We start from the raw sequence: 26,718 nt of genomic DNA on the forward strand, positions 1-26,718 counted from the left end.
AAAGTTTTATTCATTCATTCATTCATTCATGCAACAGACATGTGCTGAGGCCCTCTGCCTTAGAGTAACAAATGTAAACTAGTTCAACCTTTGTCTTAAGGAGTGTGCCATCTAGTAGGGGATGGAATCGGTCCTTGAAAGTCAAGAAGATTTTAGATAGTCAAAAGTTGGCAGAAGTGCATTCCGAGCAGGGGGAACAGCTTGAATAAAAGTGTGGAAGCAAGATGGCAGAGTTGAGAACCAGTGGGTGCACCACCCTAAATGGAACAGAAGTGCAGGGAATTGCATTCTAACTCAACATATCTTTTCTGTGGGGCTGGGCCCAAGCTAGGTGCTAGGGACATTAAGGTGAATAACACAATCTCTGCCCTGAATTGCTAGAACCTGTGTTAACATTCCAGAAAGTACCAGGGAGCCACATGGCGGGTGCCTACTCTCAAAAAGCATTGCAAGCTATCAGTGTGGGTGACACCGCAGACCCATGTGGCCTCATCTCCCAGCGAAAGGACAGATTGGCCGATGATCTAAAGAGAGCCGGTAGAGAGGGCTCAAGGGGCCTAAAGAGAGATGAAATTTAGTTTGGGGAGATAAACATCCCTGAGCTACAATCAAGTTCCTGATTTTGCCTGGGGGAGGCAGAGCCTTAACGAAAACCACCCAAGAAAAACAAGTAGGAGGGCTGGCACATTTGAAGACGGTCTAACCTAAATCAGTTCAGTTCAGTTCAGTCTCACAGTCGTGTCCTACTCTTTGTGACCCCATGAATCGCAGCACGCCAGGCCTCCCTGTCCATCACCAACTCCCGGAGTTCACTCAAACTCACGTCCATCGAGTCAGTGATGCCCTCCAGCCATCTCATCCTATGTTGTCCCCTTCTCCTCCTGCCCCCAACCCCTCCCAGCAGCAGAGTCTTTTCCAATGAGTCAACTCTTCGCATGAGGTGGCTAATCTAAATAGACAAACATAAAGCACCTATGAAGGCAGGGTGGGGTGAGATCCCCAGATGTGATGCTTTATCCTGCAGAGTGATCCTGGGCAGAGCAGCCTGTGGCGAAACGCCTCTCTCTGATTTGTGCAGTAAAGGCTGCTCAGGTCAGGGCTGGGAATAACAGAGATTTTTATTACTATCTGGTTTTGTTGCTTTGTTTGTGTTGCTTTTCTGCTTCTTTTGTTCTCAGTGAGGTCTGAAAAGTCAAGGTGGTTCTAGATGGTTTGGAGGAAAACACCCTGTCCTAAGGATCAGAGAAAGTCTGGCCCTGATAAGCTGTATGACCTTGGGCAAGTCCCTTTCCTTCTCTTGGCCCACTTCTTAGTTACCTGTCTACCTCATCATATTGAGTGAGGGTCCATAACTATAAGAATAAGACATTATTCCTTTCAAAGAAGTAGAGTGAGAGGAAGAGGGGCAGGAACAAAGCTCTAGGCAAAGCTGAAGCTCCAGAAGCAGATCCTAATGCTCTGCCGGCATAAGTGGAGATTGTTAGAAAATGGGGCTATGCCAGGAGGAGGTTTGAAGGGCGGTTCCGCTAGAAACCAACCGTGTGGGGTGAGGTGTGCATTTCATTTGGTTTGGGAGTAGAGCTTGATTTCTAGCTCCTTCCCACTAACCCAGCCTGAAGGTAAAATAGCACCCTCTGTGAGTGCTGACCAGTCAGCTGAGAACCTCTAAGTGCCTGTGGTGCTAAAGTGCTAAAGAAGTGAAAATCAGAAGGACCATTACACCCAGCTTTTCCTCAATGCAGAGAGAGGAGATCCTAAAACTTTCTCTTTACTCTTTTGCCAATAGATGTTTAGAACACACACACACATACACACATACATCTTATCAACAGATGAATGGATAAATAAGATGTGCTAGATATATACAATGAAATATTACTCCACCAAAAAGAAAAAAAAAAGAATGAACTATAATGCCATTTGCAGCAAATGGATGGACCTAGAGATTATCATACTCAGTGAAGTAAGTCAGAAAGAGGACAAGCACTTCATGGCACCACTTATATGTGGAATCTAAAATATGATACAAATGAACTTCTTCACAAGATGGAAACAGACTCGCAGACATAGAGAACAAACTTTTGCTTACTAAAGGGGATGGCAAAAGGGATAGATTAGAAGTTTGAGATTAAAAGATAAAATACTTATACAACAAGAATTTCCAGGAGATCAAACCAGTTGATCCTAAAGGAAATCAATCCTGAATATTCATTGGAAGGACCAATACTGACGCTGAAGCTCCAATACTTTGGCCACCTGATGTGAAGAGCCAACTCAATGGAACAGACCTTCATGCTAGGAAAGATCGAAGGCAAAAGGAAAGGGGGTGGCAGATGATGGCATGGTTAGATAGCATCACCAACTCAATGAACAGGAATTTGAGCAAACTCCAGGTGATAGTGGAGGACAGAGGAGGCTGGAGTGCTTCAGTCCATGAAGTCATAAACAGTCAGACATGACTTAATGACTCAACAACAACAACAAGGAATTGTATTCAATATCTTATAATAACCTGTAATGGAAAAGACTCTGAAGAAATATAGGTACAACTGAATCATTTTGCTGTATACTTGAAACTAACACAATATTAAATCTCAACTATACTTCAATTAAAAAAGATAAAAAACCCATCACACCTTACTTTGGGGTTTCTGCAGTCACTCAAGGAGCTAGTGGAATGAAGCCTTCCCCATAGGCTTGCCTGCCCCTGCCCAGCAGTCAACACTCACTGACATTCCCTGAGCCCCTCAGCCTCAGCCTCAACCCCAAATCCACTTTGGGAATTAGAGTCTCCTTGAAACAGAACATTCTCAAAGACTAGACGAAGGTCAAGAACACCGGCTTTGAAAAGTTTCCCCGCAGTCTCTCTCCATTGCCTTGGTTTGGGTCCTTGCCAGAGTCCAGATGAAGCCTTCATCTCCTCCTCCAAGGGGATCTGGGTGATGGCCAAGCCTGGTGAAAACCAGCAGTCACACCAGGGGCCATAGCTCCATGAGGGACTTACCACAGAGTCTCTCTGCCATGGGGGATGTAGAACTTTGGACAGGGGTCCACAGTCAGGGGGGAAGCAACTCAGTTGGCTGTGAGCACCCGTGCCTGATTGTGCAGAGGAGAGACAGGACTGCCCTCCTGCGAGGGCCATCCCACTCCCTGGGGAGAACAAAGCTGACCTACAGCCCAAGGGAGCGTGTCTCAGGTGCAGACCGTTAAGTAGCCCAAGTAGGGGTCTTTGAACTCAAAAGTATATTTAAAGGTAATGATGTAGGTAGAACTAGCAGGCACTCAAAGCATATCTGGAAGAGTGATAGAGTGATCAAGAAGAGGAGGGATATAATAAGATATAAATAACTAATGAGAACCTACTGTATAGCATGGGGAACTCTACTCAATGTTCTGTGGTGACCTAAAGAGAAGGAAATTCAAAAAAGAGGGGTCATATGTATGCTACCGCTGACTCACTCTGCTGTAAGTAGAAAAGGACACTATATTGTACAGCAGCTATACTCCAGTAAAAATTAAAGAAAAGAGAGAAGAAGGAAGGAGGGGAGGGGAGGAAAGAGGGAGGGAGGGAGGGAAGGGGAAGGAAAGAGAGGAGGGAGGAGAGGAAGGAAGGAGAGAGAAAGTCACTTCACTTCCAAAAGACTCAGTTTCACCATCTGTAAAATGGGAATACTATCACCCACATCAGGCTTCTGAGAATAGAAGGTATAGTGAAGTGAATGAAGTCGCTCAGTCATGTCCAACTCTTTGCGACCCCATGGACTGTAGCCTACCAGGCTCCTCCCTCCATGGGATTCTCCAGGAAAGAGTACTGGAGTGGGTTGCCATTTCCTTCTCCAGGGGATCTTCCCAACCCAGGGATTGAACCCGGGTCTCCTGCATTTCAGGCAGATGCTTTAACCTCTGAGCCACCAGGGAAGACCAATAGAAGGTACAGCTTCTGTGAAACTGCAGTACAGAGCTGGTGCTCCAAAATATCAAAGAGCTGAAGGACCTGCCTAGCTGACACTCAGCTCCTATTAGAGCCAAGACTGGAGACCAGGGAAATCTGAGTCTAAAATCAGAACTTCCCACACCAAGCTGCCACACCCGACCTGCTTGGAGATAATGTCACTGAACCTAACACTTAGTCAACATGGTCTTTTCAGACAATGTGGTGACTCCCATCCAGGGTAGTCAAAATTCCCCCACAGACCCCAAATAATAACCCAGGGAAAAACAGCTCATGATGGGATTCACCAGAGGAAATAACCTGTTGAGAGACTGGAGGAGGAGGTGGGGAGAGACCAGTGAACCCAGGTTTCTCTTCAGGCTGATGTCACTAACTTCAGGCTGCAGAGGAACTTGGATTCACTGCCTCGGGAGCCTCCCAGTCTTCATCACCTCCCCACTACCCCAGTCCTAAATGAGTTCTCACGTGTTGTTCTCTATCCTTTAAACCATCTCAGTGCCTCCCTCCTGGTACCATCATCCAGGTGCTGGCCAGCAGACCGTGTGGTCACCAGGGAGGTAGGAAGCCAGGATCCAACTCTGGGGGAGGCTGGGAGGTGTGATGAGGTTTGGGAGTCTGTCCCTCTGCAGTTCTAGTTTATCTTAGTAAATTAAGGAAGAAATAAGAGACTTTCTAATCAAGGTAGAAATTAACATCAGTTGTATAACTCCCAGGACACAACTTCAGTTTCCTTGAACATGTGTGGTGCAGACAATGAGTTCCTTCCCTTTCACTAACAGAAAGATCAGGGTGACCAGGAAGCTATCTGGAGTGGAAACAAGGCACGTTTACCGAGGGCATCCCTGTGTATGGGTCCTAAATTCCCATTCAGTCCTCAAGACTACCCACAGGGCAGGGAGGGCTTAGTCTCTTTCAGTTAAAGAACCTGAAATTCCAAGCGTACAAACGATTTCTCCAGGACAGAGATTCTACTTTCTAGCTGCTTATAGTCAAAAGCCAGGCATGATCTCAGTACTTCCTTTCTGAGTTTTTCAAGTCTCCTCAAACAAGAACTAATCTCTTCCCTCTGCATCCAAGGTCATGGTGATCCTAAAATCTCCTGGATTTTAGTCCTCTACCAGCTCTGCTCTTAATCAAAGACAAAGACTGAGCGTTCCTGGATTTGTTTTCAAGACAGCTGTGGAGGCGAGAATGTTAAAGTCAATAATCAGGGCTGAAGAAATTATCAATGTTTTTATTACAGTTTATCAAAATTGATGTGCCAATTAACAACCAAGCACCAGTCTGGGCTCCTGCTAGCTTGAAGCAGGATTCAAATGAAGCCCAAGATGATGTTCTTAGCAGCCTGGTTAGTTAGATAAGACATAGGAAACGGCAAAGAACAATGTGTGACAGTTAAGAACACAGAAATTCAGCTTCACCACTGCGTGATATCAGGCAAATGCTTTCATCTCTCTGAGGCTCCATTTCCTTATCTGCAAAATGGGAACAATGATGCTATCTGCCTACAGAGTTATTGTGTGGATTAAGTGAGACAATCACAATAAACTGTTTAGCACAGCGCCAGCAGAAACAGATCTTAATAAACGAAGCTCTTAACGATTTTAACAGCATTGTCGTCGCAAGGGAGCTTGGGAACTGAAATTTATTAAACAGCTCATGTAGTAGATCTGACCATTTAAGACAACTTTCAATCCTCAATCAGTTAGCCCTCTATTATTATCTTCGTTTTCTAGATGAAAAAACTCGAGCCTCATCACGTGCTGACTCACTAGCAAAGTGAAGATTTGAAACCAGGTCTATGTGATAGTAAGACAGATATGAATAGATCAAAGCAAACAAACAGGTTTATGAGGGGTTGGCATTGTTGGGACCCTAAAATCTCCAGGACCTTCTGGAGCAGGCTGTACAATAGAAAATTCTATGATGGTGAAAATGTTCTAACTTGCACTGAACAACACAGTAGGGCACTTGAAATGTGTCTAATGAGACCCAGGAACTGAATTTTTAATTTTAGTAAAGTTTAGTTAATTTAAATGAAAATAGCCACCCATGGCCAGTGGCTGCCATATTGAATATCAAGGTCTAGACTACAGCTCTGGCACCCTCTCCAAACTTGCATCCAAACCTCCTCCCCACCCCTCCTGCTGTCACCCTGGTGGTGACTTGCTTGCTCAGGTCCCCCTGGCTCTGTGTTCCCAAGTCACATTCCATTTCAACCCCTCTCTCAGATCCCTGGCTTTTGGTGACACTCCCCATTCCCCTCACACCAACTGCTCCTCCTGAGTTGACCTTTAGCTTCTTTCTACCAATTGTTGTGCTCTGGTTTCCTGCTATGTCTGGTGAAAGTTCCCCACACCAGGCCCAGGACCCTCAGAATCCTCAGCCTTACCTGAATATCCACCAACATCCCAGGCCCAGGTCCAGATGCCCTGGGGGAGGCAACAAAGGAACAGAACACTCAAAACTGATGTGACCAAGAAATCTCAGGATGTTTGGTTGCTTCCATATGAGAAAAGCACAAAGGATAAGTGAAGGTGCCCATGTCAGGGCATAAGCGGGGAGACAGCATACACTGAAAATACCAAAAGGTGTTCCAGTTCCTCCAGGGGCAAACATGCTCCTGGGTGGGCAGGGACAAGAGAGCCACCTCTTGGCTTAGATTCCCCTGGGAGAGGGCGAGGGCACTCCCTGGCCAGGCTCCAGCCTCCTCCGCCCTGCTCTGACCTCTGAAGGCAGCATGGAGGACCTGGCTTCCTCCACCACCAAGCTGCACCACAGCAGCCAGAAGAGAAGAGCAGGTCTCCACGTCCCTCTGGCTTCCTCTCTGCTGGGTGGAGTGCTGGCAGTGACCAGCTTCCTCTAGTGAAGGTGTGAGTCGTACCTGCAGCCGAGCTTCTCTCGTGCTTCTAGTAAACACTCCCTCCTCTCGCCCCTTCCAGCCAGGGATGGTAGCAGCTCCCAGCTGCCAGCACACCCCAAGGGCTGCAGTAGCTCTTGTTCTTCCCCTGAGCCCAAGCCAAGGGACCCCTTAAATGGTCCCTTCTTTAGTGCTCTTCAATTGTTCTGTCTGATGCTTCATCTGTCACTTTCTTGCCAGGACCCTGACCTATACAGGGTCTATGCTGTGTCTTAACGGAGAAGGCAATGCACCCCACTCCAGCACTCTTGCCTGGAAAATCCCATAGATGGAGGAGCCTGGTAGGCTGCAGTCCATGGAGTGGCTAAGAGTCGGACACAACTGAAGCGACTTAGCAGCAGCAGCAGCAGCTGTGTCTTAAAGGATAAGCAGGATTGATGCAGCAGAGAAGAGAAACTCAGAGTACAGAAGACCAGACAGAGGAATAGAGGCAGAACAGTCAAAGTCCTGCTCAGGATGGCGAGGCCCTGGAGAGGGACTCTGAGTCAGGGGAGCTGGAGCCGGAGCTGCTCCACCAGGCAAGGGAGGCTTTCATCGTAGGAGTCAGAACTGTGAGAGTGGGAAACCAAGGAACCCACGTCAAACTAGGATAAGGCCCCATTTCAAGGTCCCTTGTGCTTTGAAAGTTTCCATGGAACCAGCCCTTTAAGAGTCTCATGATGTAGCTGGGTGACCGCACAACTGTGGCTTTTATATACACGTGGCACAACTGGTGAATAAACAAAGCTCTAGTTGAGTAGATTTTCTCTCTGGCTTCCATGACAATCAAATGAGAAAAATCCCATTAATATTCAAGCTTATCTATCCCATAGCCAATTACCTATGGAGTCATAAATATAGACTTCAGTCTGTTAGACTGGAACACTCAAATCCTGCCTCTTTGTATCTTATTGGCTAAGCAAATGCAAGAACACATTACATAGCACCTAAGTGGAGATAGATCACCGTGGTCACTGTACTTGTCAATTCTCCCCTGCATAATTCAGGTCTACTTCAGTTTGGAAAGAAATGTTTCTAATACATATTTTATGCCAGATGCCATTTGAACAGAGTGTGGCATGCCTGAAACGCTACATGTAATGAGTCTAGGGCTATTCTTCTGCCATCCTTAGCAGCTTCTGGGCTTCCCTGGGGGCTCAGATGATAAAGAATCTGCCTGTAATGCAGCAGACCTGAGTTCAGTCCCTGGGTTGGGAAGTTCCCCTGGAGAAGGAAATTGCAACCCACTCCAGTAGTCTTGCCAGGAGAACTCCATGGACAGAGGAGCCTGGCGAGCTACAGTCCATGGGGTCGCAAAAAGTCGAACATGAGTGAGCGACAAATACATTCACTTTCACAGCAGTTCCTAGGAAAGCATAGTGACCTCTGCTGCCTTCATAGCTAAGAGAATGTGGGCACCTGAGTTGACATTTGCAGAGACATGGCTAGCAGAGCTACCATTGTTCCCTTACCTGAAAGGAAGCAGAATTCTTTAATGGAATCAGGAATTCATGCATACAGAACTATGATAATATCTTAAAAGACAAGTGAAAAAAATTCTGACTGTATTTCTCAAATTTAAAAAACAGAAAGACTGCTTTGGCTGACATTGTGCCAAAATACCATGATAACAAGATTTCTGCATCATTTGCTTCCACCTGTTTATTTGCTGAGTGTTGCCATGAGGGTACTTTGATTGTCAGCAATGTTTTTTAAAGATCTTATAAGGCTTGGGCTTCCCTTGTGGCTCAGGTGGTAAAGAATCCGCCTGCAATGCATGGGACCTGGGTTTGATCCCTGGGTTGGGAAGATCCCCTGGAGAAGGGAAAGCTTACCCACTCCAGTATTCTGGCCTAGAGAATTCCATGGACTGTATAATCCATGGGGTCACAAAGTGTTGGATACGACTGAACGTGACTTTCACTCACTTATAAGGCTTATCCTTTTCCCACAAGTTAATTGATAACCTTAATTACCTAAATAGACCTAAAATTTCAGGGCTAAATGCAATGGCTGACTTGTTTGCATTTTTTCTGCCATGCTAATTAATTCACATGGGTGAAAAGTCCACAGTGAAGAACACACAGAAGGTGAAAAATAAATGTCCCAGTGACCCATTAGAAGCATTACCAATTAAAGCACTGCTTTGTGAAAAATCATTAACCAGTGAAATCGACAAAACTGAAAATATCCACATATTTGCCAAGGGAGTATAAAGAATGGGACAGCATGTCTACGCGTTTTTCCATAGAATATTATCTGTTCCTTTTATTTTTGACAATCCCTGCCCCTGTATCTTAAGCAGAACATTCTTTCTCCAAATGAAAACCAATTAAAAATTATTTAAGGAACACTGTGACAACAAAGTTTAACAGAAATAACAGCACTCACTGCAGACACAAGACAGCAGAAGATGCAAAATTTGTCGATGGTTTTGCTAATGTCACGACGGAGACGTTCGAAGTTTGCTTCTCAAATTTGTCTGTGTTGACTGAATATCTCGTGGTGCTGACATGTTTTACTTTAGGGTATAAGTTTTGACGTTTGTTTAAATAGTTATTTTTTTGTTCTACAGGAAAAAAATGATATTTCGTGCTTAATACAATTTCCTGTTTCACTGTATGTGGGTGAGGTGCCACAGTAAACTTCTACTTTGAACCTAGTTTTACAGGTAACGCCATTGCATTGAAAGAAAATCTAAAATGGTTCTATTTGTGCAGTGAATAGCAAAAATTAAACCATCACAGTTTTCAGAAGGGCAAAAGGGGGAAATTGAGTATTCTATCTACACTATGCACCATATCATCCACTTTACTGCATTATTAATTTCCGTCTTCCCAACAACTTTGAAAGGCAAGTATGTTTACCATCCTCTTTTAACAAGTGAGAGGCCCTTCACTCAGGGAGATTTAGCAGCTTGCTCAAGGTCAAATAATATGGCTAGATTCCGACCTGGGTCTGTCTGGCTCCAAAACCCTCATAAGGTCAAAGAGGCTCTTTCCCAGGAACCCAGGATCACGGGATGTTTCCTGCCAGCCTTAATGACCGTCGGCAATGGTGGAGCCAGCAGTCACCGAGGCAGAACTTGGCTTTCTGTGATCTGAGGGCACATTTGGCATCAGGCCAATACCCTAGCACAGCTCCAAGAGCTGCCCCATTTGAGTTAAGGGCACTCGCACCATTAGTCCTACGATTATGTTTCTGTGTTAGGTCCTCAAAGGGCCAGGTAGGTGCAGGGGTGAGTCCCAGCTCTGCCATATATAGACCCTGGGCTAAGCAGTAAAACCCACTGCACCTGCAAAATAACTTAAAACTCAAAAAAAAAAAAAAAAAAAGTGGGTGGGAAATAATCTGTCCAACATCAAAAGGCTGTCTGAAGGAATAAATTAAATGATCTGTGAAAAATCCTTGGAAAGGAGCATATACACAGACGGTGCTTAATGAACGTCGGCTGCACGTGGAAGCCATTAAGGCTGCAGTGAAGAGGCACGGCCGCAGGTCCAGAGCGCTGCCTGGGATCCACTGTTCAAAGTGCAGCCCCCAGACCAAGAGCGTCGCCGTTACCCAGGAGACGGTTAGAAATGCAGGCCCTACCCCAGACCTACGGATTCTTTTCTGACAAGATTCAAGTGTGCACATTCAAGTTTGAGAAGCACTGCTCTAGGCCTCATTGTCTGGCTCTTTAGATCTCAGTCTCCAGAGAGAGAGGTTAGCAATTATTCCTTATCACAAAAATAGAATCAAAGGTCCTCTGAAGCTCATCCAATCCACGAATGGTGAATACCTGGCATGGGTGTTGCCATTCCATTCCCAGCAACCAGGGCAGACACTGCCAACCAGTCAGGGAGTTCTTTGTCACTGAGTTCAGAAGGAGCTGCTTCATCTTTCATGATGTTCTCCAGGAACTCACTCTTTCTCTTGGAGTTAATATGAACATGAAACCTACTTCCTACCCACTCCCACCATACTTTATTCATAGGTGGACCTTACCTCCCTTTTAAGGCTGTTCTCCCAACTTGCCAACCAATTCACCATTTATACCCTACAAAAATATGCAATTATCTAGTTACACTGATTCACCAGAAACTGAATCCCACCAAGGTTAAATGACATCCCCAAAGGGCAGAATCCTGTTCCTCTGGCTCAACTCTTCTCTTTTTGTCCAGGTCTATCTCTGTTCCACCATTCACATCAGTGCTTCAGACCAAAGGAAGGAAAAGTTGAAACCTCACAAAGAACCTAGGACATCATACTGAGGCACTCAAAAACTAAGCTAGAAAGACAACAGAAGTTTTTTAAAGTGCTTTGAGACCTTGAACCTCTCCTACATGCCTGGGCAACCCCACCCTGCCTCCCGCTGAGAGCCGGAGCCAACATCTTTGCTACCAGGAAGGGATGGATGGTGTGCCAAGTCAGGCTCACTCTCACGGCTTTCACTGAGTTTCCCCAGTCGCCTGCCTCAAATCAATGTGCAAGAAGCTCTGAAATAGGAACAATTTGCTGAACTTCATTTTTGTTCACATGTAATAGGAGACGGATGCCCCCACTAAGTTGTGGTGCCAATCAGCCAGTGGGAAGCAGCCCATGTTTTAGGAAGGCAAATCATTAAGAACTGGAATAAAGGGTAGGCATACCTACCAGCTGGATCCAATTTTAAGTGAAAATTAATGGCAAATTCTTGTAAACCACATTAAGGGCCATTGTCGTTCATTTGAAATCAGTTAAACATGGAAACAATATGAAAACCATCTTGAGTTCATGGAATATAAATATTTGTCTATGTTTTTTTGCCAGTGCCCCAGAGAGGCTAGGAGAGGTTGGCAGATCGGTGCTCTGTAAACACGTTTACAAAGACAAAAAAAGAAAAAGAACCTGATTTTTGTTGGGTTAAACTATTTGTCAACTTTTCCATTTCCTCAGTCAGAAGATAATTAAACAGTAAACAGATGTCAGAATCTAATTGTTTCAAGGAAAGATTGCTTAAAGACTTACGTTGCTTGTAATTTCTGTGTATTGTCTGCAAACAACACTTTGGTGGGTACAAGAAGCAGAAAGGCACCCAGTTAGTTACTCTCTCCATGGAGGCAGAGGGTCTGCCAATAAAGAGATCCACATAGCCACTCTTAATATTAAGAAACAAGCAAGAAAGTCCCTGAAACAATGCTTTGGGTGTACCAGACTGGAAAGAAGTTTGGCTTTTCAGAAAAAGAGAGGTGGAGATGGGGAAAAGAGGGTGGAGATGAGAAGGAAGAGCTGGAGAAGGAGGAAGAGGAAAAATAGGAGAAGATACTGATAAAAAGCAGTGTTTGTGGAGGGAGGTGACCAGATGTGGTCCCATCCAAAGGGCCTGGTCTTCAGAGTCAAGCCTGCTATTTGGTTCCATCACTTTCCACATTTGGGAGCTTGGACCATATATTTGGCCTCCCTGAATTCATTTCCTCATCAGACAATAGGATGCAATAATCCCTGCCCTCGCTCCATCACAAGCATGTTGTGTAAAAGAGTAGTACATATGAATGTCTCAGGATTGTGAAACACTACAATTACTTTAATTTTTCATTAAAAAGTAGAGGGAAAGTGGGTGGAGAGTTAAAGTGAGGTATGTTGGGGTAAAAGCCCTCTCTGTAAAATACACACACACACACGCCTACTATCCTCCATGGGACTCAACCAGGGAGCAAGGTATGGAACAGGCTTGAGAAACCAGAACACACACACACACACACACGCACGCGCCTACTATCCTCCATGGGACTCAACCGGGGAGCAAGGTATAGAACCAGAACCTTGAGAAACCAGAACCTCTGATCACTTACAGCTGGGTCAAAGGCATTGCTAATGACCTCTCCCTTCATGATGAATGTCTTCCCTGGGAGGTGTCAACCACCCCTTAAAAATAGACCCCCCTCAACTAGGGCATCTCACTGGTTACCAAGCATGGCCATTGCGGCCAGTAAGACTTCAACTCAGAATCCTATAATGTAATTTATTATGTAGTAATTCCAAGGAACCAACTTATTAATGAACTATTTGGCTCACACTCACTCTGAGCTCATCCCTGACACTCCCTTACTGTGTGGTCCCAGACCAGCATCAATCCTCTCTGGGCTTCCATGTTCCCATCTGTAAAGTGAAGCTGAACAGCTTGATCTTAAGAAACTTTCTCTTCGTAACTTTCAACATTCTCACCACTTACCCATTGGAGGTCTAAGGTATAAAGCATAGTCCAGGATCCTCTCTGCCCTCCCACTCAGTGGCCTGTCCTGGGGGGCGGCTTATGGGGACTACAGAATGGGCACCCTTGCCCTCTGGATTCTTCATGGCCTCAGCCAACAGCAAGCCCCAGCAGGAGGCTGGAAAATGGAGGCTGAGGTCTAAGTATTCAATCTCCTCCTCACTCCCCAAGAGCTCTCCCCCAGCAGACTGCCTCTCTTCTGGAAACTCACAATCCCTTTTTCTCCGTGGGACTCTCCCCTTGCAAGTGTTGTGAGCAGCTTCCCCTCCTTTCTGCAGGCCTAGGAATGGCAATAGCCCAACTGTGACTAGCCCTAGGTAACTGTATCCCTGACAGCACCTTGGTAAATGGCCCCTTTGTAAATAACCCTCCTCAATGGGGAAGTCACAGGTGGTCAGACTAACCCATGGAAGGCCCGGGTGGTCCAGTGGGGCCGGGAGTGAATGAGTAAAGGGACCAAAGAAGGAGGGGGCAGGACCAAAGTTTGAGGTCTGGGAAAACAAGAAGTTTAGACAGATAAGAAGGGGATGGGAGAGAGCCTTTTAACCACAGTTTGGTGTGGGGAGAGCTGTGATGCCGGCGCCCTCTGTGAAAGAAGGCAGACTGTCTGCCTGGAGGGAAGACCTTGGTGGAAAAGGAACGAGGGATGTAGTTGGAAAAGCTGATGAAGGCCAAATTGTAGGGAGCTTGAAGGTGAAACTGAAGCCAGGGACGTTATTCCAGGGGTGACAAGAGATTTTGGATTGTTTTAGAGCCAGGGAATGGCCCAACAGCACCAAGCCATTTTAGGAATAATAATCTGGCTGAAGGGAGCAGACAATAGTGTTTCCAGTGAGGCAGCCCTAAGCAAAGGGCTCAAAGGATGAGGCCAAAAGTGACTTAGCCACCCCCCATTTCAGTGAGTGGTGAGGGCAGAGGCAGCCCAGGTGTTACCCCCACTCCCCCAAGCAATCTCACACTCACGTCAGCCTCAAAAGAGCAGAGAGTGAAGTGCATCGCATCCTGAAGATGAAAGGGAAAACACATTCTTGGAAGAGAGCACCTCTCAAAGCCGTCCACCCACAGCCCCCCAAATAAGGGGTAGGCAATCTGCTTCTCCTGGCATTGGATCCATCATGCTCCTGAGGCCAAGAGGCCCTAAAAGCATACCTCTGCTCGTTTGCATGAGAACAGCCCAACAGGGACCATCTGTCTCAGGATAGGGCCAACGTGTGGGTGGAAACAGTAGCCCCCCAAGGGGTGCTATTTCAGAGTTTCCAGGAAAGAGTCCTGGTGAATATCCCCAGCCATTCAACTGGGGGTCTCTAGCTCTCTGCTGAGTTCTCTCCTAAATGAGAAGCCCCGCCCCCTGGATGGTGGGGGCCACTTTCTAAGAGGGTTCTGTCCCTGGCATCTCAGGGTGGATCTGTCTGGAGGAGGAAGGAGCCCAAGGGCTCTGATCTCCTGAGACAATGCATACTGAATGAGCAAGAAAAGTCAAAAGGATGCGGATTTGAGAGGCAGAGGCCCCTCAAACTACCTGCAAACACTTCTGCTCAGGATTAGCCCTACAACTCCTCCTTGAGAAGGTTGCTTTTAGTCCTGATGGACCTGGGAAGGGGTCTTCCTTCCTCAGAGGGGCTCCACAGCCTACCTTAGGGTCCACTTCCTTGGCTGTCCCCTGCTCATGTGAGGGTCATTGTAGTGTTCCCCAGGGGTCACGATGGTTGCATGGACCAGGGAGGAAGCCCTTGAAGAATTTGGATGAAGACAGTATAGGGCTTAGATCCAAGCTTTGGAACATTCAAACATTTAGAGGTACAGTAGAAGAGATGGAGCCAGCAAAAGAGGAGGAATCGTTGAGTTAGAAGGAAAACCAAGAAGTGAGTGTCATAAAAACTAGGAGAAGCAAAGGAAGAGGAAGTGGTCAATTGCCTTCAATTCCCCAAGGGGGGCGAGTATCGTGACGACAGTTGTGGAGGTCACTGATGATCTCGAGAAGAACAGTTTCAGTAAGATGCAGGAAACAGAAGACTGATGTTAGCATCTCTCCTACCTTCTGAGGGAAATACGATTATCCCACTTTATAGATAAGGAAGCTGAAGCTGAGAGAGATGATCTGATTTCCCCTAAGCCCAGTTACCTATCAGACTGTTCCCCAGCTGCCAGTGGTCATGGGGCCATTGACGGGATGTCGTAGGTGAGGTAGATGGAGACTTTGGTGGTATTGACAGTGATAACGATGCTCACGCTCTTGGTAATGTTGACGGTGATGATGACAGTGATGTTGCTGGTGGTTGTTCAGATGGGGAAGTTGATAATGACAGTGATGTGAAAACTGACTGGTCTGTGGAATCAGACAAGTCCAGATCTATATCCCAGACAGTCAGCAGCACATAAGCTTTTCAACTTCAGAGCTTTAGTATTCCTAGCTGTAAAATGGAGATAATATTTCCTGCCTCAGAGAAGCGTTGTGAGAATGACATATATGGGAAACCGCCTTGAAGCACAGGTCCCCTAGCAGGCTTTCAATAAATGCGTTTCATTTGTCTCCAGGACAAATTTACAGAGGACAGTGAACATTGCTGTCTGAACCTGACCTTTCCAGCTGGACCCATCCCTCTCGGGGTTAAGTCCACTCCGCAACCAGAGTTCACTCTGCCCTCAAGATGAGCCGTCCATCTCGGTGGCTGCCTACCCCTCTTCCCCACCACTTTTTGCCCACACCTTTCTCTAAGGATGAGCCCTGCCCTCACACCTGCCACCTCCCCACCCTCTCCAGTGGGTGAGTGCCCAGGAGACCCTACAAGGAAGAAGGATGGGAGCGAAATGCACAAACACTCACCAAGCACTAGTATGCATCCAACACCCTGGTCTCATTCATCTGGGAAAGAGGGGTGTAGGCTTATGAGTTTGGGCTTTGGAAGCAGACATGCCTAGAATCAACCACCTCTCCTACCTCAAGTCCTTATTCAAATTTCAGTTTTTCCAGGAGACCTACCTGGACCACCCTGTTTATACTGCAATTCCCATCTATAAGACCTTCCTCTCACCCTTATCCTGCTTGATTTTTCGGCCCTCTTTTCACTTGCTATGTATTTTTCTTATGTTTTATGTTTGCCTGACTTCTTCCACTGGAACGCTGTTCCAAGGGCAGAGAACATTACCTGTTTGGTTCACTGATATATCCTCATACCCAGCACAGAGGAAGTGCTCACTGAACACACGTAGAATAAATGAAGTATCAGCGCAGTCCTTAGCAACACAGGCATAACAAGAAGCTTACCCGTAACTCAAGTTCACCAGATCTGTCTGGCTCCAGACACAGGGCCCTTGCACACCCACAAAGTCCATTTTCTTCCTGGTCACAGCCCATGCACCTAACCCCACCCATCATCTCTAGAACCCTTTCATTTTGAAGTCTCACTCTTACCTCAGTCCACTGAGGTATTACAGGGTCAGGCTGCTATTTGAAGAAGATGGAAAGCTTCCTAACCTCAAGAGGTCCTCAGGCCCAGCTCAGGCACCTCATACGGAGATAGGAACATGTGCTTTGAGGTGAACCAGCAAGAACGGCTTGACCCACGCCAGCCTGGCTTGAGGGAAGCCCTTTCCCTTTATTTATTTTTTAAATTTATTTTTAATTAATTTATTTATTTTACTTTACAATATTGTATTGGTTTTGCCATACATGGTAGCTGTCCCACTTCCTAAATTTCTACACATATTATTTTTATATACTACACTTCTTTTTTTTCACTTTACAATATTATATTGGTCTTGCCATACATCAACATGAATCTACCATGGGTGTACACGTGTTTCCCATCCTGAACCCCCCACCCACCTCCCTCCCCATCCCATCCCTCTGGGTCATCCCAGTGCACTAGCCCCGAGCACCCTGTATCATGCATCAAACCTGGACTGGCTATTCATTTCACATATGATGTTTTACATGTTTCAACGCCCTTCTCCCATATCATCCCTCCCTCGCCCTCTCCCACAGAGTCCAAAAGACTGTTCTATACATCTGTGTCTCTTTTGCTGTCTCGCATACAGGGTTATCATTACCTTCTTTCTAAATTCTATATATACATTAGTATACTGTATTGGTGTTTTTCTTTCTGGCTTACTTCTCTCTGTATAATAGGCTCCAGTTTCACCCACCTCATTAGAACTGATTCAAATGTATTATTTTTAATGGCTGGGTAATACTCCATTGTGTATATGTACCACAGCTTTCTTATCCGTTCATCTGCTGATGGACATCTAGGTTGCTTCCATGTCCTGGCTATTATAAAGAGTGCTGCGATGAACACTGGGGTACACGTGTCTCTTTTGATTCTGGTTTCCTCAGTGTGTATGCCCAGCAGTGGGATTGCTGGGTCATAAGGCAGTTCTATTTCTAGTTTTTTAAGGAATCTCCACACTGTTCTCCATAGTGGCTGTACTAGTTTGCATTCCCACCAACAGTGTAAGAGGGTTCCCTTTTCTCCACATCCTCTCCAGCATTTATTGTTTGTAGACTTTTGGATAGCAGCCATTCTGACCGGCGTGAAATGGTACCTCACTGTGGTTTTGATTTGCATTTCTCTGATAATGAGTGATGTTGAGCATCTTTTCGTGTGTTTGTTAGCCATCTGTATGTCTTCTTTGGAGAAATGTCTGTTTAGTTCTTTGGCCCACTTTTTGATTGGGTCTTTTATTTTTCTAGAATTGAGATGCAGGGGTTGCTTGTATATCCCCCACCAGAGACAGGCAGGCGAGGGCAGCCAGAGCTGGAAGGAGGCAATCGTGGCCCCAGAGAGGCATCCTATACCAAATTGCAAGCAGACTTCATTGCTAACCAAGACTTCTTGGGATTCTGGATGGTCGGCATCCGCTGGGAGGGTCGCCGCCAGAGTTCAGCTTCCCAGCCCTTTCCCTTTAAATGATGTAAACACTCCACGGTCAACTCAGGTCCAAGGGGCAGGAGGCAAGGCTACTCCGTGTTTGCTCCAAGGGGTCCACCTACTGGGAAAATGCAGGTAAGTCAAACAAGCCTGTTTGTTCTCCCAGTACAGCAAACAAAAAACAGGGCGAATTCTCCTCCAAGGCCTCCCTGCCGGACCCGGGAGCCATGATTAAAGTAATGGGAAGATAAATATTTTCCTGGAGAAAATGATAGACGTGAAGGCAGGAAAACCAAATAGCATCTTCAAAAGGGCAGCTGTGGAGGTGGTGCGGAGCTGCCCCAGGAGCAGTTAGAGAAGGTTCTAGAAGCGGGGGAAGTGTGTGGCCTGTGGGCTCCTGGCTCAGAGGAATGGACTGAGGAAAGAGATGGCTTTTCTGAAAGCAACTGACATATCCAGCACAGGGGAAAGCAGTAGAGTTTATTCTCCCCATAGTTAGGGTTTTATTATTCTTATGGAGGTGGAGAGAATTCAGATGACCTGGTTCAGGACCGACCAGAGCTTGAGCTGAGAGACGGACATGTTGGGCTTAAATTCTATCCTTCATTCACTCACTCACTCACTTATTCACTCCTGTGGTCAGTCATCAGCCCTTTCTTGCCTCTATACAGAGCAACTACTGTGCGCCAGGCTCTGACCGGTGCTGTGTGGCCTTTGGTGAGTCCTCCACCCTCTTAGAGCTCTCTGTTCTCATCTGTAAAACATGCTGGTGCAGGATTGTTGGGAACCCTGCTGCAGGTCCCAGTTTGCTTTGCTTCCTCAGGATTGTAGCTGGGAAAACATCTTCCTCCTTCCCTTTCTGGTCTCATGTTTCCTGTGTGTGTGTGTGTGTACTCAGTCGTGTCCAACTCTTTGCAAACCCATGGACTGTAGCCTGCCAGGCTTCTCTGTCAATGGAATTCTCCAGGCAAGAATGATCATTCAATAATCATGTATCCTACCAAGATCTTAAAACTCCACTTCAACACTTCTTCCTCCAGGAAGCCCTCCTTGACTGCCTGTCTTCCCTGTGCTGCTTCCCAGAGCATCCGGGCTTAACTTGACCAGCACGCCACTCCATCTGGCCTGATCCTGCCTCAATCTCATGGTAAACTCCTCCAGACCCAGGTAGGTGGTGCATTGATCTCTGTGTCCTCAAGGTCAAGACTAGGGCTTGGAGGACTCAAGAAAGACTTGTGACTCATGACTCAGGGCTGGGCCCTTATAGCTGAGACAAGAGGTGGGGCTCTGACAACACGGGACAACGGGACTCACTCCCATCAACTGGGGCGAGAGTGGGGAGAGGGGTATCAAGGACAACTGCTGAGAGGAGGAAATGCTCTCGGAGTGGAAGGAAAAGAAAGAATTATCCAGAAACAGGGAGTGGGGAGGGGGCCCCAGGCAGAGGGAAAAGCATGTGCAAATGCCCAGAGGAGGCGGTGATGGCCCCTCAAACACTGTGGGCGACTGTGGCCAACAGACCTCTGAAGGTCTCTCTGGACCTTATCCTCCAGGAATGGAAAGACCCTGGGGATCCTGAGCTAGGGTGACGCCTGATCACACTGAGTTTTAGAAAAACCCTGTAGAGGGCTCTGTGGATGGACTTGGGGGTCAGGAGTTATCACACTCTTACCTTGTAATATTAGCTCCAACCATGAAAACCCCAGTCCTAACAAATGTCAGTGCCTGCATTTGGGTTCAAAGTGATGAACAGCCCCAGGAGCATCATGACTTGGCTGCAGTCCATATGAAAAAGACCCAAGGGTTTTAGGCAGCCTCAAAGTATCACATGAGCCCACTCAGGGATGCTTCAGAAGTGAACGTCATCCTGGGATGGAAGTTAGAGGTATAGAGTTCCGGCCAACAGGGGTTATCACCTCTGGGTCATGGACTTCATTTGGAAAATTACCATTTCACTAGGAACAGAGACTGAGAGTGTTACCCAAGAAGTGAGAGGTCAGAGTGTAACTGACTAGGGTTCTGGCTTTCCCCAGTCAACAGAAATTGACTAGAGGCCAGACAAGAAATTCAGGCAAGGCTTTACTGGGGCTCCTGCTACAACAAGGTAGAGTAAGAATAAACAGATTTCCTTGCTGGTCTGCTCCCCGAGTAGGGCGTAGGGCGTGAGCTGGTTTCTTATATGGGGTGAGGGTAGGTGTGTGTCAGGCCAGAGGGGTGACTTAAGTGTTTTGCCCATCTCTTAGATAGTGTTGTGAGCAGAGGACATGAGCTTCTGCTTCAGGCTCTTGGAAAGTGGCAACTGGTTTTTTGGTCTCTTTGTATCTTTTGCCCAGAAATTGCCCTAATTGCACATGCCTGTGTGCTAAGTTGCTTCAGTCGTGGCCAACTCTTTGCCACCCTATGGACTGTAGCCCGCTAGGATCCTCTGTCCATGGGATTCTCCAGGCAAGAATACTGGAGTGGGCTGCCATGCACTCCTCCAGGGGATCTTTCCAACCCAGAGATCAAACAGGTGTCTGCTGTGTCTCCTGCATTGCAAGTGGATTCTTTACCACTGAGCCACTGTGGAAGCCCCTTGCACATAGCTATTTTTAGTCCCATATAGTTTCTTTGTATTTTGTTGCCAGAGGAGTATCCAAGTATAAGCATTGCAGCACTGCAACAAAGGGGCCCAGGGCCCAGGCTCAGCCTGTCTCAAGAGAACCCGGCTTCTTGAAAAAGTAGCTAGAGAAAATTCTATCACAGGCCGGGACAGGGAAAGCAAAAGCATGGTTCAGTGTGGGGGTGTGTGCTCAGTCGTGTCCAGCTCTTTGCAACGCTATGGACTGTAGCCTGTCAGGTACCTCTGTCCATGGAATTTTCCAGGCAAGAATACTGGAGTGGGTGGCCATTCCTACTTCAGGGAAATCCTTCCCACCCAGGGATCGAACCCTCATCTCTTGCATCACCTGGTAGATACTTTTACCACTGTGCCACCTGGGAAACCCAAAAAATACTGGAGTGGGTTGCCATTTCCTTTTCTAGGAGATCTTCCCAACCCAGGGGTAAAACCTGTGTCCCTTGCATCAGCAGGCAGATTCTTTACCACTGAGCCACCTGTGAAGCCCCTGAGTGTGAGTGCCATCTTCAAATACCCGTCATGGGCCTGAGCCAGCCTAGAGAGGCCAACCCATGTCCACATGCCAGCTCCACCGCCACTGAGCCAGAGGACCTCTGCAGGTTACTCAGTTTCCCTGAGCCTCAGTTTTTCCATTTGCAATATGGAATATGGAGTTGTTGTGAAAGTTAAGAGAGATGGCAGAGCTGGACACACAGCAGTGCTCAATACAGCGACTCTCCTTGCTTCTTTAAAACACTGAAGGTCTGTGTTTTTTTGAAAGGAAGAACAGGCCTGTTGGGGAGGTGGGGAGAGGGGAGCCAGCATCTGCTTATCAGCACATTTGCGGAGGGCACGTTTGTCCCAGGGAAACGTCCACCAGGATTGAGGGGCCCCAGAAGCTCTGCAGGAGGGACACCAGGTACAAGTACCAAGGACTGGATGCTGCAGGTGAGGAGGGGGGACAAATCTGCTTCAGAACCCCCTCAAGGGCCCATCACTCCTCCCCACCGACTCTGCCATCACCCTCAGATCAACCCTCTGGCCCCATTGAAACAGTCATCTCCAGCAGTCTTGGTGTGGGTCCCCCTAAGAACAGACCAGAGATTCCCTGGTGGCTCAGCAGTCAAGAATCTGCCTGCAATGCCAGAGATGCAGGAGACACAGGTTTGATCCCTGGGTTGGGAAGATCCCCTGGAAAAGAGAATGGCAACCCACTCCAGCATTGTTGCCTGGAGAATCCCATGGACAGAGGAGCCTGGTGGGCTACAGTCCACGGGGTCACAAGGAGTCGGACACGACTGAGTGACTAAGCACACAGCTCGCACGGGAGCAGACCCTGAACAAGGACACAGGTACGTAATTCGGAAGTGATCCCATGAAGTGAGGATGGGGTGGGGGTCCAGGAGGAACAGGACAGGGAAGGAGGAAAAGCCAAACAAGTGAATTAAAGAGTCGGTCACCACCACGGTCCACCCCACGAGAGCCATGGGGTTCCACCCTGGGGAACTGAGGGGGCTGAACTCCAAGGGGTGTGGAGGCTGGGACACTGAGCCCCCGTGGCATCCCCCAGTGGTGGGAGTTGCCTGCGGACACTCCCTGCATCTCCAGGTTGTACCTGCCTGCAGTCAATCTACATTACAGACAGCCCTCGGGCAGAGAAGCAGAGACCTGCTGGGCGCTATCCCTGTTCTCTAGGAACACCCTACAGCAGAAAGACGACTCCGGGGAACCCAGAGAGGGTCCGGTAAGGAGTCTACCACTTGGCCAGGGTCACCACTGACCCCAGATGGCAACCAACGGTCTCTTCCCTGTGTGCCCCTACAGCTCCTCACTGAACTGCCACCCCAGGGGACCCCGTCTGCCTCCACCGTGGGACCCCCGTGGTAGCACCTGGGGTCTTCCTCCTGCTCATCTGTCCCTTCTCAGGTGTGTTCGCTGGCTTCTGTCTTCCCTCACCCTTGAGTGTTGAGATCCCTGGGGTCGGCCCCTGAGCCCTCCCCCGACGTCACTCTCCTTCAGCGTTTGTCACCCTGCAGGGGAGCGTGTTAAAATGCAGGTGCCCAGGCCTTGCCCTCAGACCTACTGAACTAGACTCTCTGAAAATGGAGCCCATGAAAATGCCTGTTAACAAGCTTTCAAAGCTGAGTTGCAGATACAATTTAGGATGTCCAAAGGTGCATGCCACATCTGGAGACATACTAAAAAAATTCCTTGTTGATCATCTGAAATTCACATTTAATGGGGTATCCTGTGTTTTCATTTGCTAAATCCACCAACCCTATCCCAAGAGGATTCTGCTGCTGCTGCTGCTGCTGCTAAGTCGCTTCAGTCATGTCTGATTCTATGCAACCCCATAGATGGCAGCCCACCAGGCTCCCCTGTCCCTGGGATTCTCCAGGCAAGAACACTGGAGTGGGTTGCCATTTCCTTCTCCAGTGCATGAAAGTGAAAAGTGAAAATGAAGTCGCTCAGTCGTGTCCGACTGTTAGTGACCCATGGACTGCAGCCTACCAGGCTCCTCCATCCATGGGATTTTCCAGGCAAGAGTACTCTGATGTACCATAAAGTTCAAAGACCTTTCTTTCTGTGTTCTTCCTGAGTTACTGTATCCGTGTCCCCAGTTTCAATTGCCAACTACATGTTAGTGACTAGGATTTCTTTCTTGCCCAGACCCCTGTCCTGAATTCCATAGATCTGAAAGCCCAGAGAACATCTCAGATTTGATGTGTTCAACATAGCACTCATTGCTTTTCACCTCTCCCACCCTGCTCCCCAAATCTGCAATTCTTCCTTCTCTCTCTCGGTCAGTCGCCCCGCCATCTACTTGCCCAAGCCAGTAATCAGAGGGGTTATCTCAACCACTCCTTTCTCGCTCCCCTCATGCCCTAGTCAGTCACCAAATGTACTGTCTACATCTCACAAAATCCCTTGCATCCTGTGGTAGGCTGCCTTCCAAATATATCCACCTCCTAATCCTCGGAACCTGTGAATGTTAATTGATATGGTAAAAGAGAATTTGCATATGTGACTAAATTAAGGCCTTGAGATGAGAGATAATCCTGGATTGTAGCATATCCACTGTCCTTGTAAGCGGGATGTAGGAGGCTCAGTCAGACAGAAGATGAAGTGATGATGGAAGCAGAGACTGACATGATGTGGAGTGATTTGTTGCAGCAGCAAAAAGAAACTAATACAGCCCATCAACTTTCTCCTTTCACATTGCCCCTGCCCAGCTTCTATCCTCCTCTGTCCATTGCAATCTTTCCACAAGAGTCTTCTGCTTCCAGCCTTGAATCCTCCATAAGACCAACAAAGTGGTCTTTCCCCTTCTCTATGCCCTTGAATGCCCCCCATCATGAAGGTAAAGTCCTGACCCATCATTAGCTCAGCTTTCTGGGTTGGACCCCTCCCCTGTCTCTCCTCATCTACCTCAATACCTTTAGACTGCTGGCTTCAGAACTCATCTACTTGAGTAAACCCTTTTTCTCCTTCTTTCTGACAAGAGTGTTTTCCCCTACTTTTTTCTTTTTTTGCCAAACTCCTATTAATATAGCAAAACCCAATGCAGATATAACTTGCTCCAGGAAACCTTCCTTGACTTTCTCCCCAAGCACAAGAGGATTCATAAGAGCCCACTTTAACTTCATACAACATATGTTCCTTGACCAAATTCCCACTGTTGTAATTTCCCCAGTAATCTTTCTCCCTACAAGACTCTGAGCTCCTTGAGGACTGAAACAGTTTCTTGTTTGCTTTTGAATCCCCGGGACCTAGGAAATACTCCATACATGTTTGTTGAATGAGAGCAAATAAGCGTTTCTCTCAATTTCAACATTCTATGATGTTATGCTACTGTTTCTTAGGTTTTTCTCCAAATCAGCTGTTCCCTACAAAGGAGCAGAAAGACAGTTATTTTTTTCCATTGCTAGTTCCTGTTAGTTCACTCAAGATAAATAAAAATTAATAGGCATTCATTTGTCATGTGGACTTAATAATCCAAAATTACGTTTGTCTTGGCCCAGAGTGTTAATACATCACATATTTGTAATTTATGAAGAAAAATGTATGATCCAGCGTCTCTCTCACTTGAGTGAATACACACATGCACATCGATCCTGGTTGGGGTCTGCAGGAGCTAGAGCAGGAACACAGCACTAAAGTGTGGACTCCGAGAATCCCTAAGGAAGGCCCCTCCCGCACCAGGACACTGGTCATCAGCAATGTCCCCCACCCTCAGGCCAAAGCTATTCGAGGAAAAGATGTAGCCAGAGGAACAAAATCGACTTTTTAGCTCCATTTCTAGATATTGCACCTCAAGGCCCCACTCCTTTCCAAAGACGTATGGTCGCTGCCCTAGAAAAGGTTTTTTTGTTGGCACTCTCTCCCACAGTCCTCTGCCACTTGCCAGGATTCTCTGGGCTGATAAGAAGCATCTTGTCCTCACCCCCACCACCCTTCTGCTTGCTGTTTTCCAGACCTGTTGTTACCCACCCCTGCCCAGGGAGGACAGAAGACGGGCGGTTAGCAGGGTACCCAGCAGTCCCTCAGGACCCTCCATGTAGAGTGGGATTACGTATAATATTTGAACGAAGGATTCTGCTTCTAAAAGAACCTCAAAAACCACAGGTTGGAAACTGACACCGCTGATGTTTGAGTTTGATTCTATAGTGAGTGTTCTTTCAGAAGAAGGAAAGGGCATGAAGGTTTCATCCACAGTCAGTGGTTCACAGCCTTTCACATCCTCTGATGATTGAAAGGATTTCAGACGATTCTCAAGAGGCAGGGGCAGGAAAGACACAAGTTCTTTAACAGGATGTTGGACAGGGGTCAGCGTGGTTTGGGAAATGAAGCAGAGGATGGGCAGGCCTGCAGATCTGAGTTCAGACCCCAGCCTTGCCCGGCAGCAGCCACGCTGGACTGTCCATTATCACTTAGGTATCCTGCCACCCTGACGCACAGTCTCCCCCAGGAACAGGGAGTTCCCAGGTTCCCCTTCTGCACTGGGTCTTGATGAGATGCTCTGCCAACGATATCCTCATGTGCTTTTCCGGAAGCGAAGGAGGGGAGAGGACATTCTTCTCTGGAGGCGCTGGAGGCAGACCCACTGGCAATGTAAGCATTTGCAGATGCTTCCCGGCCGGCGCCACCCACACCTGCTCACAGCTGAGGGGTCAGCACGAGCCTCCAGGAAGTTCCACCCAGCTTCCAGACCAGCTCTGGAGAACCATCCATTTTGGAACTTGCAGGATGACCTTCAGGGATGGCACTGCTGCCGCAGCCTCTAATGCTCTGAATGAACACCCTTCATACTTGGAATACACAGCATGAGTACAGCAATTCTGCTCTGGCCTGGCCACCCTCTCCTCCCCTACCAGGCTCCTGTTTCTCTGCCGTTGTACCTGCCCCCTGCAAGCCCACCCCACCCACAAAGGTAAAGAGCCACTTTATTTATGGCTGGTTCTTGGTGACGGGCTTCCCTGGTGGCTCAGATGGTAAAGAATATGCCTGCAATGCGGGAGACTGGAGTTCGATCCATGGGTCAGGAAGATCCCCTGGTGAAGGGAATGGCTACTGACTCCAGTATTCCATGGAGAATTCCATGGACAGAGGAGCCCAGTGGACTCCATGGGGTCACAAAGAGCTGGACATAACTGAGTGACTAATGCTTTTACTTTCCTTTTTTCTTTGTGAGTAATCTTGTCCATGAGACTGACCTGCATGAGGTTCAGCAAACAGTTAATATTATGACCAATTTAAAAAAAAGGAAGAGATGGAGCTGAAAGGGATGAGGTAATGAAAAAGAAGAGGTTGGACTTTTGAGAGAGGACCTGATCCCTGACAGGCCTGGCAGGGAAGGGGAGCTCCAGGAGGCAGAGGAGGGAGAGTGTGATGGTAAAGGAGGAAGGGCTCCTCCTCCAGCAAGAAAACAAGCAAGGAGACCAGGGTTGTGGGCCGCGCAGGTGTGCAAACAGAGTGGGGCTGGTTGTTGAAAGCAGTTTCCACCTAATGGCTTTGTTTTCCTGCGAGGCAGGCAGCCCGGCGTTGCACTTGGCCTTCTTCACAGCCAGAGACTGATGATGCTTGCTTGTCTGTCCCTCACTTTAGGCTCCTGTAGGGCAAGGGCCCTGTCTGACTTGCTCAGGACACAGTGGGTGCACAAGA

General features: G+C 47.5%; 1 non-coding gene across 1 annotated transcript; it reads right to left on the reverse strand.

The window, feature by feature from the left end:
• Positions 1 to 3,846: 3,846 nt before the first annotated feature.
• Positions 3,847 to 3,918, reverse strand: TRNAF-GAA. Its single transcript has one exon. It is a non-coding gene; the product is annotated as a tRNA-Phe (tRNA).
• Positions 3,919 to 26,718: the final 22,800 nt, after the last annotated feature.

Source organism: Oryx dammah, unplaced genomic scaffold, assembly GCF_014754425.2.
Source record: "Oryx dammah isolate SB20612 unplaced genomic scaffold, SCBI_Odam_1.1 HiC_scaffold_26, whole genome shotgun sequence".
In the NCBI taxonomy this organism is placed as follows: Eukaryota; Metazoa; Chordata; class Mammalia; order Artiodactyla; family Bovidae; genus Oryx; species Oryx dammah.